Source organism: Spermophilus citellus, assembly GCF_964194105.1.
Source record: "Spermophilus citellus genome assembly, chromosome: 2".
Taxonomy (NCBI): Eukaryota; Metazoa; Chordata; class Mammalia; order Rodentia; family Sciuridae; genus Spermophilus; species Spermophilus citellus.
Window position 1 is genome coordinate 171,621,865 of NC_138183.1, and position 14,949 is coordinate 171,636,813.

The following is a 14,949-nucleotide window of genomic DNA, read 5'->3' on the forward strand; positions in this document are numbered from 1 at the left end:
CCCTAAGATACCATCTCACTCCAGTAAGATTGGCAGCCATTATGAAGTCAAACAACAATAAGTGTTGGCGGGGATGTGGGGAAAAGGGTACACTTGTACACTGCTGGTGGGGCTGCAAAATGGTGAGGCCAATTTGGAAAGCAGTATGGAGATTCCTGGGAAAGCTGGGAATGGATCCACCATTTGACCCAGCTATCGCACTTCTCGGACTATTCCCTGAGGACCTTAAAAAAAGTGCTCTATAGGGATACGGCTGCATCAATGATTATAGTGGCACAATTCACAATAGCTAGACTGTGGAACCAATCTAGATGCCCCTCAATAGATGAATGGATAAAAAAAATGTGGCATCTATACACAATGGAGTATTATGCAGCACTAAGAAATGACAAAATCATAGAATTTGCAGGGAAATGGATGGCATTAGAGCAGATTATGCTAAGCGAAGCTAGCCAAGCCCTAAAAAACAAATGCCAAATGTCTGCTTTGATATAAAGAGAACAACTAAGAACAGAACAGGAAGGAAGAACATGAGGAAAAGACTACAGTAAACAAAGACTAATGGGGGGAGAGAAACCGAGAGAGAAGGGAAAGCACATGGAAATAGTAGGAGACCTTCAATGATACATAGAATTATAAGAGGTTATGAGGGGCAAGGGGGAGGGAAAAAAAGGGAGAGAATTGAACAACAGCAGGGGAGGTAGAGAGGGAAGATGGGAGGGGAGGGGAAGGGAGGGGGGATAGTAGGGGATAGGAAAGGTAGCAGAATACAACAGTCACTAATATGGCATTATGTAAAAATGTGAATATGTAACAGATGTGATTCTGCAATCTGTATTTGGGGTGAAAATGGGAGTTCAAAACACAATTTGAGTCAAATGTATGAAAGATGATATATCATGAGCTATGTAATGCTTTAAATAATTAATAAAAAAATACAATTAAAAAAAAAGATGTTGTGTCCACCAAAAACTGAAAAATAAATATTAAAAAATTAAAAAAAAAAAGACCCAACAATATGCTGTCTCCAAGAAACTTATCTCATTGGAAAAGACATCCACAGACTGAATGTGAAGGGTTGGGGGAAATCATACCACTCACATGGACTATGGAAGCAAGCAGGTGTTTCCATTCTTGTATCAAATAAAGTAGACTTCAAGCTCAAGTCAATCAAAAGGGATAAAAAGTGACACAACATATGCTCAATATACCAACAAGAATAATAATGTTGGAATAATATACCAACAAGACTTAACAATTATAAATATACATGCTCCAAACAATGGAACATCTATGTTCATCAAACAAGCTCTTCTCAAGTTCAAGAGTCAAATAAGCCACAACACAATAATTTTGAGTGACTTTAACACACCTCTTTCATCACTAGATAGCTCTTCCAAACAAAAGCTGAACAAAGAAGCTATAAAACTCAATAATACAATAAATAACTTAGACTTAACTGACATATATAGACTATTTCATCCTTCAAAGGGAGTATATTTTCTTCTCAGTAGCACATGGGTTCTTCTCTAAAACAGAGCATATATTATGCCATAAAGCAACCCTTAGCAAATATAAAAAAAAGTAGAAATACTACCCTGCATTCTATCAGACCATGATGGAATAAAATTAGAAATCAATGATAAAATAAGAAATAAAAGCTACTCCAATACCTGGACACTAAATAATATGCTACTGAATGTACAATTGGTTGCAGAAGACATCAAGGAGGAGATTTTTAAAAAAGTTAGAGGTGAATGAGAACACAGATAATACATATTGAAATCCCTGGGACACTATGAAAACAGTTCTAAGAGGAAAGCTTATTGCATGGAGTTCATTCCTCAAAATCAGAAAAAGTCAACAAATAAATAACTTAACATTACATCTCAAAGCCCTAGAAAAAGAAGAACAAATCAACACCAAAAGCAATAGAAGACAGGAAGTAATAAAAACAGAGCTGAAATCAATGAAATTGAAACAAAAGAAACAATTGGAAAAAATGACAAAACAAAAAGTTGGTTATTTGAAAAAAAATAATAAAATTGACAGACCCTTAGCCATGCTAACAAAGAGAATGAGAGAGAAAACTCATATTACTAATATACCTGATGAAAAAGAAAATAACACAACAGACACTACAGAAATACATAAGATAATTAGAAATTTTGAAAATATGTACTCCAATAAAATAGAAAATATTGAAGGCATTGACAAGTTTCTGGAGTCATATAATTTGCCCAAATTGAATCAGGATGATATACACAATTTAAACACATCAATTTCAAGTGATCAAATAAAAGGCACCATCAGAATTCTACCAACCAAGAAAAGCCCAGGAATGAATGAATGGGTACACAGCTGAGTTCTACAAGACCTGTAAAGAAGAACTAATACCAATACTCTTCAATTTATTTCAGGAAATAGAAAAAGAGAGAGCACGTCCAAACTCATTCTATGAGGCCAATATCACCCTGATTTCAAAACCGGGCAAAGACACATTAAAAAAAAAAAGAAACTTCAGACCAATATATCTGATGAACATAGATGCAAAAATTCTCAATAAAATTCTGGCAAATCAAATACAAAAACATATCAAAAAGATTATGCAGCATGATCAAATGGGATTCATCCCAGTAATGAAAGGTTGGTTCAGCATATGGAAATCAATAAATGTAATTCATCACATCAATAGACATAAAGATAAGAATCATATGATCATATCAATAGACACACAAAAAAAGCATTTGACAAAATGCAGCACCCATTCATGTTGAAAACACTAGAAAAACTAGGGATAACAGGAACATATCTCAATATCATAAAGGTATCTATGCTAAGCCCCAGGCCAACATCATTCTAAATGGAGAAAAATTGAAGGTATTTTCTCTAAAAACTGGAAGAAGATTGGGATGCCCTCTTTCACCAATTCTATTTAACATACTTATTGAAACAATGGCCAGAACAATTAGACACACAAAAAAAATTAAAGAGATATACATAGGAAAAGAAGAAAAAATTGGCACTATTTGCTGATGATATGATTCTATACCTAGAAGAACCAAAAAGTCCCACCAGAAAACTTCAAGAACTAGTAAATGAATTCAGCAATGTAGCAGGATATAAAATCAACACCCATAAATGAAATGCATTTCTGTATATCAATAACAAATCCTCAGAAAGGGAAATGAGGAAAACTATCCCATTTACAATAGCCTCAAAAAAAATACTTTGGAATCAACTTAATGAAAGTGGTGAAAGATCTATATAATGAAAATTACAGAACCCTAAAGAAAGAAGTCAAAGAAGACATTAGAAGATGAAAAGATCTGTCTTGCTCTTAGATAGGCAGAATTAATATTGTCAAAATGACCATACTACCAAAAGCACTATAGAGATTTAATGCAATTTTGACAATAAATGACATCCCTCATAGACAGCAGTCATGAAATTTATCTGGAAAAATTAAAGATTCAGAATAGCTAAAGCAATCCTTAGCAGGAAGAGTGAAGCAGGTGGTGTCACTATACCAGACCTTAAATTATACTGCACAGCAATAGTAACAAAAACAGCATGATTGGCACCAAAACAGATTGGTAGATCAATGGTACAGAATAGAGGACACAGAGACTAACCCACAAAACTACAATTATTTTATATTAGACAAAGGTGCCAAGAACATACATTGGAGAAATGATAGCCTCTTCAACAAATGGTGCTGGGAAAATTGGAAATCCATATGCAACAAAATGAAATGAAACCCCTGTCTCTCACCATGCTGAAAACTCAACTCAAAATGGATCAAAGACCTAGAAATAAAACCAGAGACTCTGCATCTAATAGAACAAAAAGTAGGCCCTAATCTCCATCATGTAGGATTAGGCCCCAACTTCCTTAATAAGAATCCTTTGGTGCAAGAATTAAAACCAAGAATCAATAAATGAGATGTATTCAAACTAAAAAGTTTCTTCCCAGCAAAAGAAACAATCTTTGAGGTGAATCAAGAGCCTACATCTTGGGAGCAAATCTTTACTCCTCACACATCAGATAGAGCACTAATCTCTAGGGTTTATAAAGAACTCAGAAAGCTAACATAACAAAAACAAATAACCCAATCAAAAAATGGGCAAGGACCTGAACAGACACTACTCAGAAGAGAATATATAATTAATCAACAAATATAAGAAAAAAAATGTTCATCATAGCTAGCAATTAGAGAAATATAAATCAAAACCATTCTAAGATTTCATCTCACTCTAGTCAGAATGGCAGCTAGTATGAAGACAAACAACAATTAGTGTTGGTAAGGATATGAGGAAATGGCACACTCATATGTTGCTGGTGGGACTGCAAAATGGTGCAACTATTATGGAAAGCAATATGGAGATTTCTTGGAAACTCTGAATGGAACCACCATTTGATCCAGCTATCCCACTCCTTGATTTAAACCCAGAGGATTTAAAAACAGCATACTACAGGGACACAGCTACATCAATGTTTATAGCAGCACAATTCACAGTAGCTGAACTATAGAACCAATCTAGATGCCCTTCAATAGAATGGATAAAAAATGTGGCATATATACACAATGGAATATTACTCAGCAATAAAAGAGAATAAAATCATGGCATTTGCAGGTAAATGGATGGAGTTAGAGAAGATAATGCTAAGTGAAGTTAGCCAATCTCTCCAAAAAAATGATGGTGGAATGTGATGGACATTATTATCCAAAGTACATGAATTGGTGTGAATATACATTATATACAACCAGAGATACGAAAAAAATGTGCTGTTATATGAATTGTAATGCGTGTTATATATAATTGTAATTTTGTTATATAAAATATATGTTGTTATATGAATTGTAATGCATGTTATATTAGATATAATTATAATTTCATATTTTATATAAAAAATGTGTGTAATATGAATTGTAATGCATTCTACTATCATATATAAATAAAAAATTAATTAATTTTAAAAAAGTCACTAGACATAGAAGAATGACATCTACAAGATTTCAGTTACTACTTTGGTTGTAGTTCCCTCATCTGATTTAGATACTGAACTAGATGTTATTTAGGGTTTTTCCAACTCTAACATTTCATAATGTTTAAATAAAATGATATCTATAAATTTTCCTCACAGACCATGTTATAAAAAGAAAGGTACAGTAAATGTTCATTCTTCCGACTCTTTTGTTTCATTTTGGTCAGACTCTAAATATGAGTTTGCCTACCAAGTTACATTCCAATATGTTTAGCAAAGCTTCATGTTTTTTTCTTATGATAGATAGTGGGGTTTGTATATAATTTTTGTTTTTTTAGAAAACATGTATTCAGATATTATATTTCTCTACACATTTTCAAAAGATAACAGTCCTTCCTTGTTTTTCTTTCTATCCCTCTATCTTTACTGCTCTTTCTTTCTATATATGTATACTTAAAAAGAGAATATGCTAGGAGCCACAATCTAGTTTTATATAATATATATATATTATATAAAGAGAGAATGTCATTATCTCATATATATTTACACATAAATATAATGGATCATTATACCATATGCATAGAGATATATCGTTAAATTATGTAGTTAATTATATACATTTTTGTTATATTGTTATTTAATATGTCATCAATATTCCATTAGCTATAGAATTCATATGAGGATGCAGACATTCTATAGTACCAATAAAGAAGAGTAGAGGTTCACTGGATTGGACCCGGGATTTGGGGGATGGAAGTGGGGGATGTCAATAGAAGAGACAGAAGAATGAATTGGACATAGCTTTCCTATGTTCATATATGAATACATGACCAGTGTAACTCCATATCATGTAAAACCACAAAAAAATGAGAATTTATATTCCATATATGTATGATATGTCAGAATACATTCTGCTGTTATGTATGCAAAAGTAAATAAAAAGAATAAAAAATTTTAAAAATAAATAAAACCAGAAAAAAAAGATATTTGACTTATTTTTTTCTCTTAGAAATCTTAGAACTTTGCTGGTATCAACAAAAATTTCCTAAGTTAAATTTTTCCCAATTATTGGAAAAAACTTTTTCTGACAACAAATGAAAACTTATTATTTGATGGCACCTACATCCAATTCATCTCATGCCAACTGCAAGTATTAGTCTTCTCAAAACATAATTGAAATGATAGAATGTCTTATGCTTATTTTTTTAATATAGCTTATTATTAAAGGAGCAAGCAAACCTACAGACTAGCCTGGAGTGATATGGTGAGATATGCTCTGCTTCGTGGTATAAAAAGCAGATATCTAAATGAACTTGTCTGCTTCAGGGACCCAACAGAAAAGCTCTCAAAACAGGATGGAAGAAACATGGTCAAGGGAAATAGAGGGAAGGGTCACAAACTCCATGCCATGCCAAGAAAGCATTGATTTCCAAATGAATGTTACAACATCCCAAAATATGTATGATATCAACATACATTTAATATCAACATTAAAATACTTTTCAAGTGACTTCCCAAAATACGGGAAAACATTGTTTTTTTTTTTGTTGTTGTTGTTGTTGTTGTTTTGTTTTGTTTTTTCCCCAGTGATTTTCCTTCTCACTTTCATCCAGTCCTCTCAACAGAGACTGGTAGCCAAGATTCCCCTTGAAAATTGATTTCACCTTAATGAACAAAGATTCTGGAAGTATTTGAAGTAGGAAGCAGATGTTAAAAATATTCTGTCTACTTTCAACTTATAAAATATGCTACAGCAAGATGTCCATGTATTTACAGAGCATGGACATAAGTACAGAAAAGTTGTTCATTGTAAGAACTCAAATGGGAAATATTATTGTAGGAAGTATGTAGTAAGTATTCAATTTAGAAATAATTTGTATCTCATCTACACAATTTGAAGAAAACTAAAATAGTTTTTAAAGTCTCAAATTATTAATTCAATTCTTTTTAATTTTTTTCTTTTCATATTTTAAAATAAAGGAATCATTTGTGTCATATTTCTCTTTCATTTTTCACATATTGTAAGTATGTACTTTTGAAATAACTTATGTTTGGTGTATGTAGCTCTTTTACTTCACTATATGTCCATGTCTATACAAAAACTAATATTTGGTAAACAGATTTGGTTTTGCACTTAAACTTCCAGAGTTTGTATTCTTGTGCTGGCACGGACTCCCCCTGGCCCCCGGGGCTTGGGCCCAGCCCTGGTTTCTTGTTGTACACGTCAAAGAGGCCAGCTCACAAGGCCTTGAAGGAGCTCACAAGGCCTTGAAGGATTTGTGGTGTCTGTTTTCATATTATTCAGCCTATAATGGTCATGTGGGAACGTCCTGACCTGCTTGGGTCTGATAAGGCTCCTGGTTGAAGGCTCATTATGAGTCGACATGAACCACCTGTTTTCCCCTCCTCCTTGCTCCCGCCTACTAGTGACTTTCCATTCTATCTGAAAGAAATATATAAGTATGAGCTGAGATAATAAAGTCAGTCTCCCCCTGGATGAAGAACCTTGGTGTCCTGTGAATTCTGTTAACCCCGACGTCTCCCGCCGGACTCGGTCCATTTTGCCGGACGCGGCATTCTTGTTATTATTTATTTATTTATTATTATTGTATGACTTTGAGCAAGAAATTTCACCTCCCAAGGCTTCATTTTCCTCAATTTTAAAAGGGAAATATCTCTTGTACTTGTTATAATAACTTAGTAAAATGTGAATAAATTTTCTTATATAGAGTCCAGTGACTATTAAGCATTCATAAAATTAACTACTATTAATAGTAAGAGTACTAATACATATGAACTTCAGATTAATGGTTTTTAAAACATTTTGCAAAAGTAGAAATGACTTAAAGTCAATTATTTTTATCTTTAAAAATGTTACTCTCAAAAAAAGGTAAATGTTACTATTATATAAACAGCATTACGTGATGTTTACTTATTATTCTGTGTGAATGTAAATAATTGTGATAGAAGCTATTAAACTAATTGTTCTACATTAGGACATTTAAACACTTGGAAATCACTTAATGATTATTTTGATAAAACAATTGTTTCAAAAACAATCCACAAATTCAGTCTATCACTCTGTTAAGTTTATGAAACATACACTATTAAACTAAGCAACCTAAATATTAGATATAAGAGAGCAAAAAAGAATCATGTATCTGGCTAAAAGTTTTATAGGTATTGAGAATATTCTTAGGTATTTTAAGACCACAAACCATTCAGCTATTGTACATCAGGAAAATATTGTAACTTTTATACACCTTTTTGTCTTTAAAAATTATGATTTTAATACTGAATTATTGTAAAACTTGTAGAAAATAATATTGTATAAGAATTTTTCAAGGGCTGGGGATGTGGCTCAAGCGGTAGCGCGCTCGCCTGACATGCGTGCAGCCCGGGTTCGATCCTCAGCACCACATACCAACAAAGATGTTGTGTCTGCCAAAAACTAGAAAATAAATATTAAAATTCTCTCTCTCTCTCTCTCTCTCTCTCTCTCTCTTTCTCTGTCTCTCTCTCTCTCTTTAAAAAAAAAAAGAATTTTTCAAGTTTTAAACTTGCTTTTTAAAAATTTCACATTCCTTATGCCATTTGGAATGTTTCACTAAAGTAAAACTAAAAAATAAACTTTGTGAAAACTTTATTGAAAGGAATGACTGAAAGAATAAGGGAGAAAGGAGTCTTACAACTTTTCAGGATACATTTATTGGAAACATCAAAAGGTCAGGTAAAGGAACATTACAAGCGTACATTCAGGGTTCTGCTACATATATATAATTGCACATCTTGGATCTCAATTCCTCTAATCTTCAATTGTCTTTTGTAAAATATCCTGTGACCAATCTTTTGTATATCAAATAATTTCTTTCCAGTTTATAGTTGTACTTTCCTGAGTGAGAGTTTTGAGGGAAACCATTCTTCCTTCATGAGATAAACATATTTGGAATGAACTTCTGCTAAATTAGGAATAGTAATAGGAACAGAAGTATAGAAGTATACAACACTACCCAAAGGGAAACCAGGGTTAAAAATGCACATCTATAAAATTCAACTTTGATATTGCGGCTAAAAATCATTCAGGCTATGCAGGAGAAACTGAAAGGCTTCACAGAGAGAGGCGGTCAGATTCGAATTTGAGAAATGGGTCAAAATGACACTTTTCTTTAATCTCTACTCAATCATCAAAACCTTAAATTATAAAATACAATGTAAGTGATACTGGCTTAACCTTGATGAAATTGAACTGCCCAGAATAATTATAGATGAAAAAAATTGCAAATATGTCTCAAAAGGTGAAATTTTTACTCATAGATATTCTTTTCCTGAGAGTATAACTATTGTCTTTTCTCTTGGTATTGTTGTCTTTTATTTAAAACACACAGATATTCAGCTGACCATTGTTATAGGTGATTGACTATAACCATAACTGAAGTAAAAAATTTTCAAGTGGAAATAGAGAGACACTATAAGCTGAAAAGGGGAAAAAGAGTAATTTTTGTTAAAGTGTTTACTTTTGCAGTATAGATTTTTCTGGGACTTATATACTGGTAATTCAAAACATCTGCAGGGACCTAAAATCAGAGCTCACATTGTCATTATAAAACAAGCATTCTTGACTTAGTGTCAACCTTTGTTAGGGAAACACTATTTTCTCAGAGACAGGGAAATATGTTTGTAGGGCAGAGGCTTATAAGATTTTCTCTTCTGGACCCCTGAGTAATGATATAAGACATTCTCACTGTTTGTCTCCTAGTACATTTTCCCACATTATTGAAAGGTAATATATAGTTGCTTCTGAGACTCTATGACTTAGAAAGCACTAACTACCAAATTGCATGTTTTCATCACTCTCAACTGGTAAAGCAAAATCTGCTATCTACCATGACCCCAGGAGTAAAATGTTCCAGTTAATCAGATAGGCTTATGCTCTACTACTTCTTTCACTTTTCAAACCAATCTCGAAGAAACACTATGATCTCCATAGATGTCCCTACCCTGTATTTCCAGATGCCGGGTAGTTAACATGAGAAAATCAGGTTTGCATTTTCTTGTACTCATTCATAGGCTCTAGGACTCTAACGTGGACTTTTGGTTTATTTGAATAATGAGGAGATAAATTATATCTGGCTACCTTATCGAATAAATATATAGAATCTTGTTTTAGTTAGCTTTTATATCATGTAGCAAAAAAAAAAAAACTGACAAGAAAAACAGAGGAGAAAAGATTATTTTGTCTATGGTTTCAGAGATCTCAATCCATAGGAAGGTGACTTCATTCTTCTGGGTCTGAAGCAAGGTGGAACCTCATGGAGGTAGGGTATGGTGAGGAAGCAACTAAAGACAAGAGTCAGAAGAAGATAGAAAGCTTGCTCACCAGGAACAAAATATAAACCCCAAAGTCATACACCTAGGGAATCACCTACTCCATCCACACCCTACCTGCCTATAGTTACCACCCAGTTAATTCATATAAGGGAATTAATTCACAGGTGAAGTTATGGTTCTCATAATCCAATCATTGAACCTCTGAAAATTCTTGCATTGTTTCACGCATGAGCTTTTGGAGGATGCCTTTTATTTAAAACATAACAAATATTATTGATATTGAAGAAGTCTCCTTTCAGTAGTTACTATTCCAAGAAATAACTGGTATGTCAGTCTTTATCATAATATGCTAATTTTCCTTGTTTTTAAATTCCAAATCAAGTGTAAGATTATATGGTGAACTTTTTGTTGGTGGCTTCTATGAGTAAATATTATGACTGAAATATTCATTTGGTGATGAGTTTAACAGTAAGGAGTTCATAGGATACAATTTTCTTTAATGAAAAATGTAGGGTATTTCCAGTCATGGACTGCTATGAATAATGAGTAATGCCATTATGTATATATATTAGAAACCTTTTAGTGTATTTCTGTTTCATGCATAACTAGAGGAACAATTATTGAGTGATGGGGCTGGCATATGCTCAGGTTTAGAAGACACTACAAAAATATTGTATAGTAGATAATTTTATAGTAGATAATATATACATATATTCAAATTTGGACATGGTTGTCCTTTTTTTTGATTTGTAGATATTCTTTATTCCATGTGTAAGACCTTTTTCTGCTATATGTACTGCAATGTCTTTTCTGAATATTTGCCTTGCTTTTTTACTCCTTTGCTAATTTGTTATAAGAACTATGCCCAATCACTAGCAATTAGAAAAATGCAAATCAAAACCACTCTAAGATTTCATCTCACTCCAGTCAGAATGGCAAGTATTATGCATACAATCAATAATAAGTATTGGCAAGGATGTGGGGAGAAAGGTACACTCATACACTGCTGGTGGGACTGCAAATTGGTGCAGCCAATATGGAAAGCAGTATGGAGATTCCTTGGAATATTGGGAATTAAACCACCAATTGACCCAGCTATTCCTCTGCTTGTTCTATACCCAAAGGACTTAAAAACAGCATATTACAGGGACACAGCCACACCAATGTTTATAGCAGCACAACGCACAATAGCTAAACTGTGCAACCAACCAATATGCCCTTCAGTAGATGAATGGATTTTAAAAATGTGGCATATATACACAATGGAATATTACTCATCAATAAAAGAGAATAAAATCATGACATTTGCAGGTAAATGGATGGAGTTAGAGAAGATAATGCTAAGTGAAAGTAGCCAATCCCTCCAAAAAACAAATGCCAAATGTGTTCTTTGATATAAGGAGACTGATTCATAGAGGGAGAGGGAGAGGGAGGAATGAATGAACTCTTGATAGGGCAGAGGTGTTGGAGAGGAAGGGAGAGGCATGGGTTAGAAATGATGGTGGAATGTGATGGACATTATTATCCAAAGTACATGTATGAAGACACAAATTGGTAAATATACTTTGTATACAACCAGAGATATGAAAAATTGTGCTCTATATGTGTAATAAGAATTGTAATGTATTCCACTGTCATATATAAATAAAAAGAAGTATGCCCTGAATATAATAAAATATGTTAATACTTTGGGTCCAGTGAAAGATATTACATCTCCTTCCACCCTACTTCAAGATAAATCAGGAGTTCTTTTATAGATACTTTAAAAAACTATTTTCACTTTTCTGTATGTCTATAGTCCATGTGGTATCTATTTCTGTATGTTGAATATGTGCTTTATTTTTCCATATAGATATCCAGTTCATCTAGATATATAAGACTAATGTTTTCTCCTTAATTATTTCCATTAATAAAGTTCTTGCCCCTGAGTTTGAGGGAAGGTTCTTAATAAAAATCTAAATTTTTCCTGTAGCATTTCTTTTATGTTATTTTTTTCTAATATAATTTTTACTTTATGTTATTTTCTTTGTTGATATGATGATATTAACTTGTTCCTTTAGGCTTGCTTTTTTACTGTCTATAGTGACATATTTAATATTAATTATACCAGCAGAGATTTGTATTCTATGCATCAGGAAAGAAAATAAAGAAAGAATGAAAAATATGTAAATTGTATTCAGAGATGAGAATTAATTTATGGTATGGTGAAGGACATTAGTGACCTTAGACAAAAGTGGTCTGGACATAACTTTGGAGACAAATATTTTTATGAGATAATAGAAGGTGTTAATGCTGAGAAAAATAATACAGATAATTTATTATAAAGATTTTGATGTTGGTGTGGTATTCTAATTGAGTTGTAGCTGGCATATATGTTGTTAAGGGACAATATTTATTAACAGGTAATGTTTACATCAACAAGTTTATTATGGATGTCACCATATGATCCTATCCCAATATGATTTTAAAGACAGGGAATTCCAATCCTACAGAATTTGAAATTCAATGCAAATACAGGGAATGTTCCTTTTTACAAATTGTTGTGGGAGTATTTTTGTCTGTTCAAAAGATGTCCTAAGTCATAGATGTACCTGGTGCCTGGGAATATTAACTTAGTTAGAAATAAGGTCTTCAAATTAATCCCCATTGTCTATTCTGCTGATTTTATGTTCTCCCCCTTCCCCTTGTAGTGTGTTAGCATCCACTTATCAGAACATTGGACCCTTAGTTTTTTGGCTTATTGGCTTATTTGACTTAGCTTGATAGTCTCCAGATTCATCCGTTTACTGGCAAGGAAAGGGAGGGGGTGTGGGAATAAGAAAGAGTAAAATGAATTAGACATAACTTTTCTATATTCATATATGAATATGCCACCAATGAAATTCCACATCATGTACAATCACAAGAATGGGATCCTAACTGGAATAAACAATGCTCCATGTATGACATTCTGTCAAAATACACTCTACTGTTCTATATTCTAAAAAGAATAAAAAATAATTTAAAAAACAAATGAGATCTTCACAAATGTCATCAAGTTTAGATGAGGTTATTAGAGTGAACTGTGATACTATATAGCTCGTGTCCTCAGTAGAAGTGGGGGATTTGGATACACAGAAATATTAAGAAAGAATGTCAATTGATTACAGAGGCAGAGATTGAAACAGTGCAGCTACAAGCCAAGGAACATGAGCCTTAACAGCCCCCACCAGAAGCTAACAAGAGGGAAAGAAGGAATCTTCCCTGTAGGTCTCAGGAGGAACATGCCCTGCTTGATACCTTCATTTCAGACTTTTATTCTCCGGAAGTGAGACAAAACATTTTTTATAATTTTAATTCACCTAGTTTTTTAGTACTTCAGTAGGGCAGCCCTATGCAAATAATACAGAAAATAAAATAACTAATCATTGCAAAGAAGAAGCATGTGGGTCCTGATTGGTTAGGAAAGTGAAGGGAGATTTCTTTTTTTTTTTCTGCTTTCAAGTACTTTTAAAATTTGTTCTTATTAGTTATACACGATGTAGAATGTGTTTTGAGATATATATATATATGTATATATATATATGTATACATATATATATTTATTTATTTATACATATATATGAAGTATAAGTTTTCATTCTTCTGGTTATACATAATGTGGAGTTACTCTGGTTGCGTATTCACCCATGAACTTAGGAAAGTAATATTCGATTCATTCTACTATTTTTCCTATTTCCATTCTCCTTCCCTTCCCTTCATTCCCTTTTGTTTAATCCAAAGTACACATATTCTTCCCTACCTACCCCACGTATTGTGAATTACCATGCACGTATCAGAGAGAATATTTGGTCTTTGGTTTTTTGGGGGATTGGCTTATTTCACTTAGCATAATGGTCTGTAGTTCTATCCATTTACCAACAAATGCCGTAATTGTATTTCTCTTTATAGCTAAGTAGTATTCTTTGGTGTATATCTGTTCATCTGTTGAAGGGCACAAAGGCTGATTTTACATTTATCCATTGTGAATTGAGCTGCTATATTAAACATTGATGTGGCTGCATCATTGTATTAAGCTGATTTTAAGTCTTTAGAATATAAACTGAGGAGTGGGATAACTGGGTCAAATGGTGTTTTCATTCCAAGTTTTCTGAGGTATCTTCATACTGCTATCCAGAGTGGTTGCACCAATTTTGAGTCTCACCAGCAATGTATGAGTGCACCTTTTTCCTTACATCCTTGCCAATATATTGTTACTTATATTCTTGATAATTGCCGTTCTGTCTGGAGTGAGATGAATCTTGGTATAGTTTTAATTTGTATTTCTTAAACTGCTAGAGATGTAACCAATTTTTTCACATATTTGTTGATCAAGCCTTTTTTGTTGATAGATTCAATTTCTTCTGTGAAGTGGCTATTCAGTGCCTTTGCCCATTTATTAATTCAGGGTGTTGTTTTTTTTGGTGTTAAGATTTTTGAGTTCTTCATATTTTCTCCCATTCTTTGGGCTATCTCTAAAGTGAAGGGAGATTGATTCATTGATTGATTGATTGATTGATTGATTTTCAGTACTAGGAATTTAGCCCAGGGGTGCTCACCACTGAATTATATCCACAGTCTATTTTTTATTTATTTTTTTTTATTTTGAGTCAG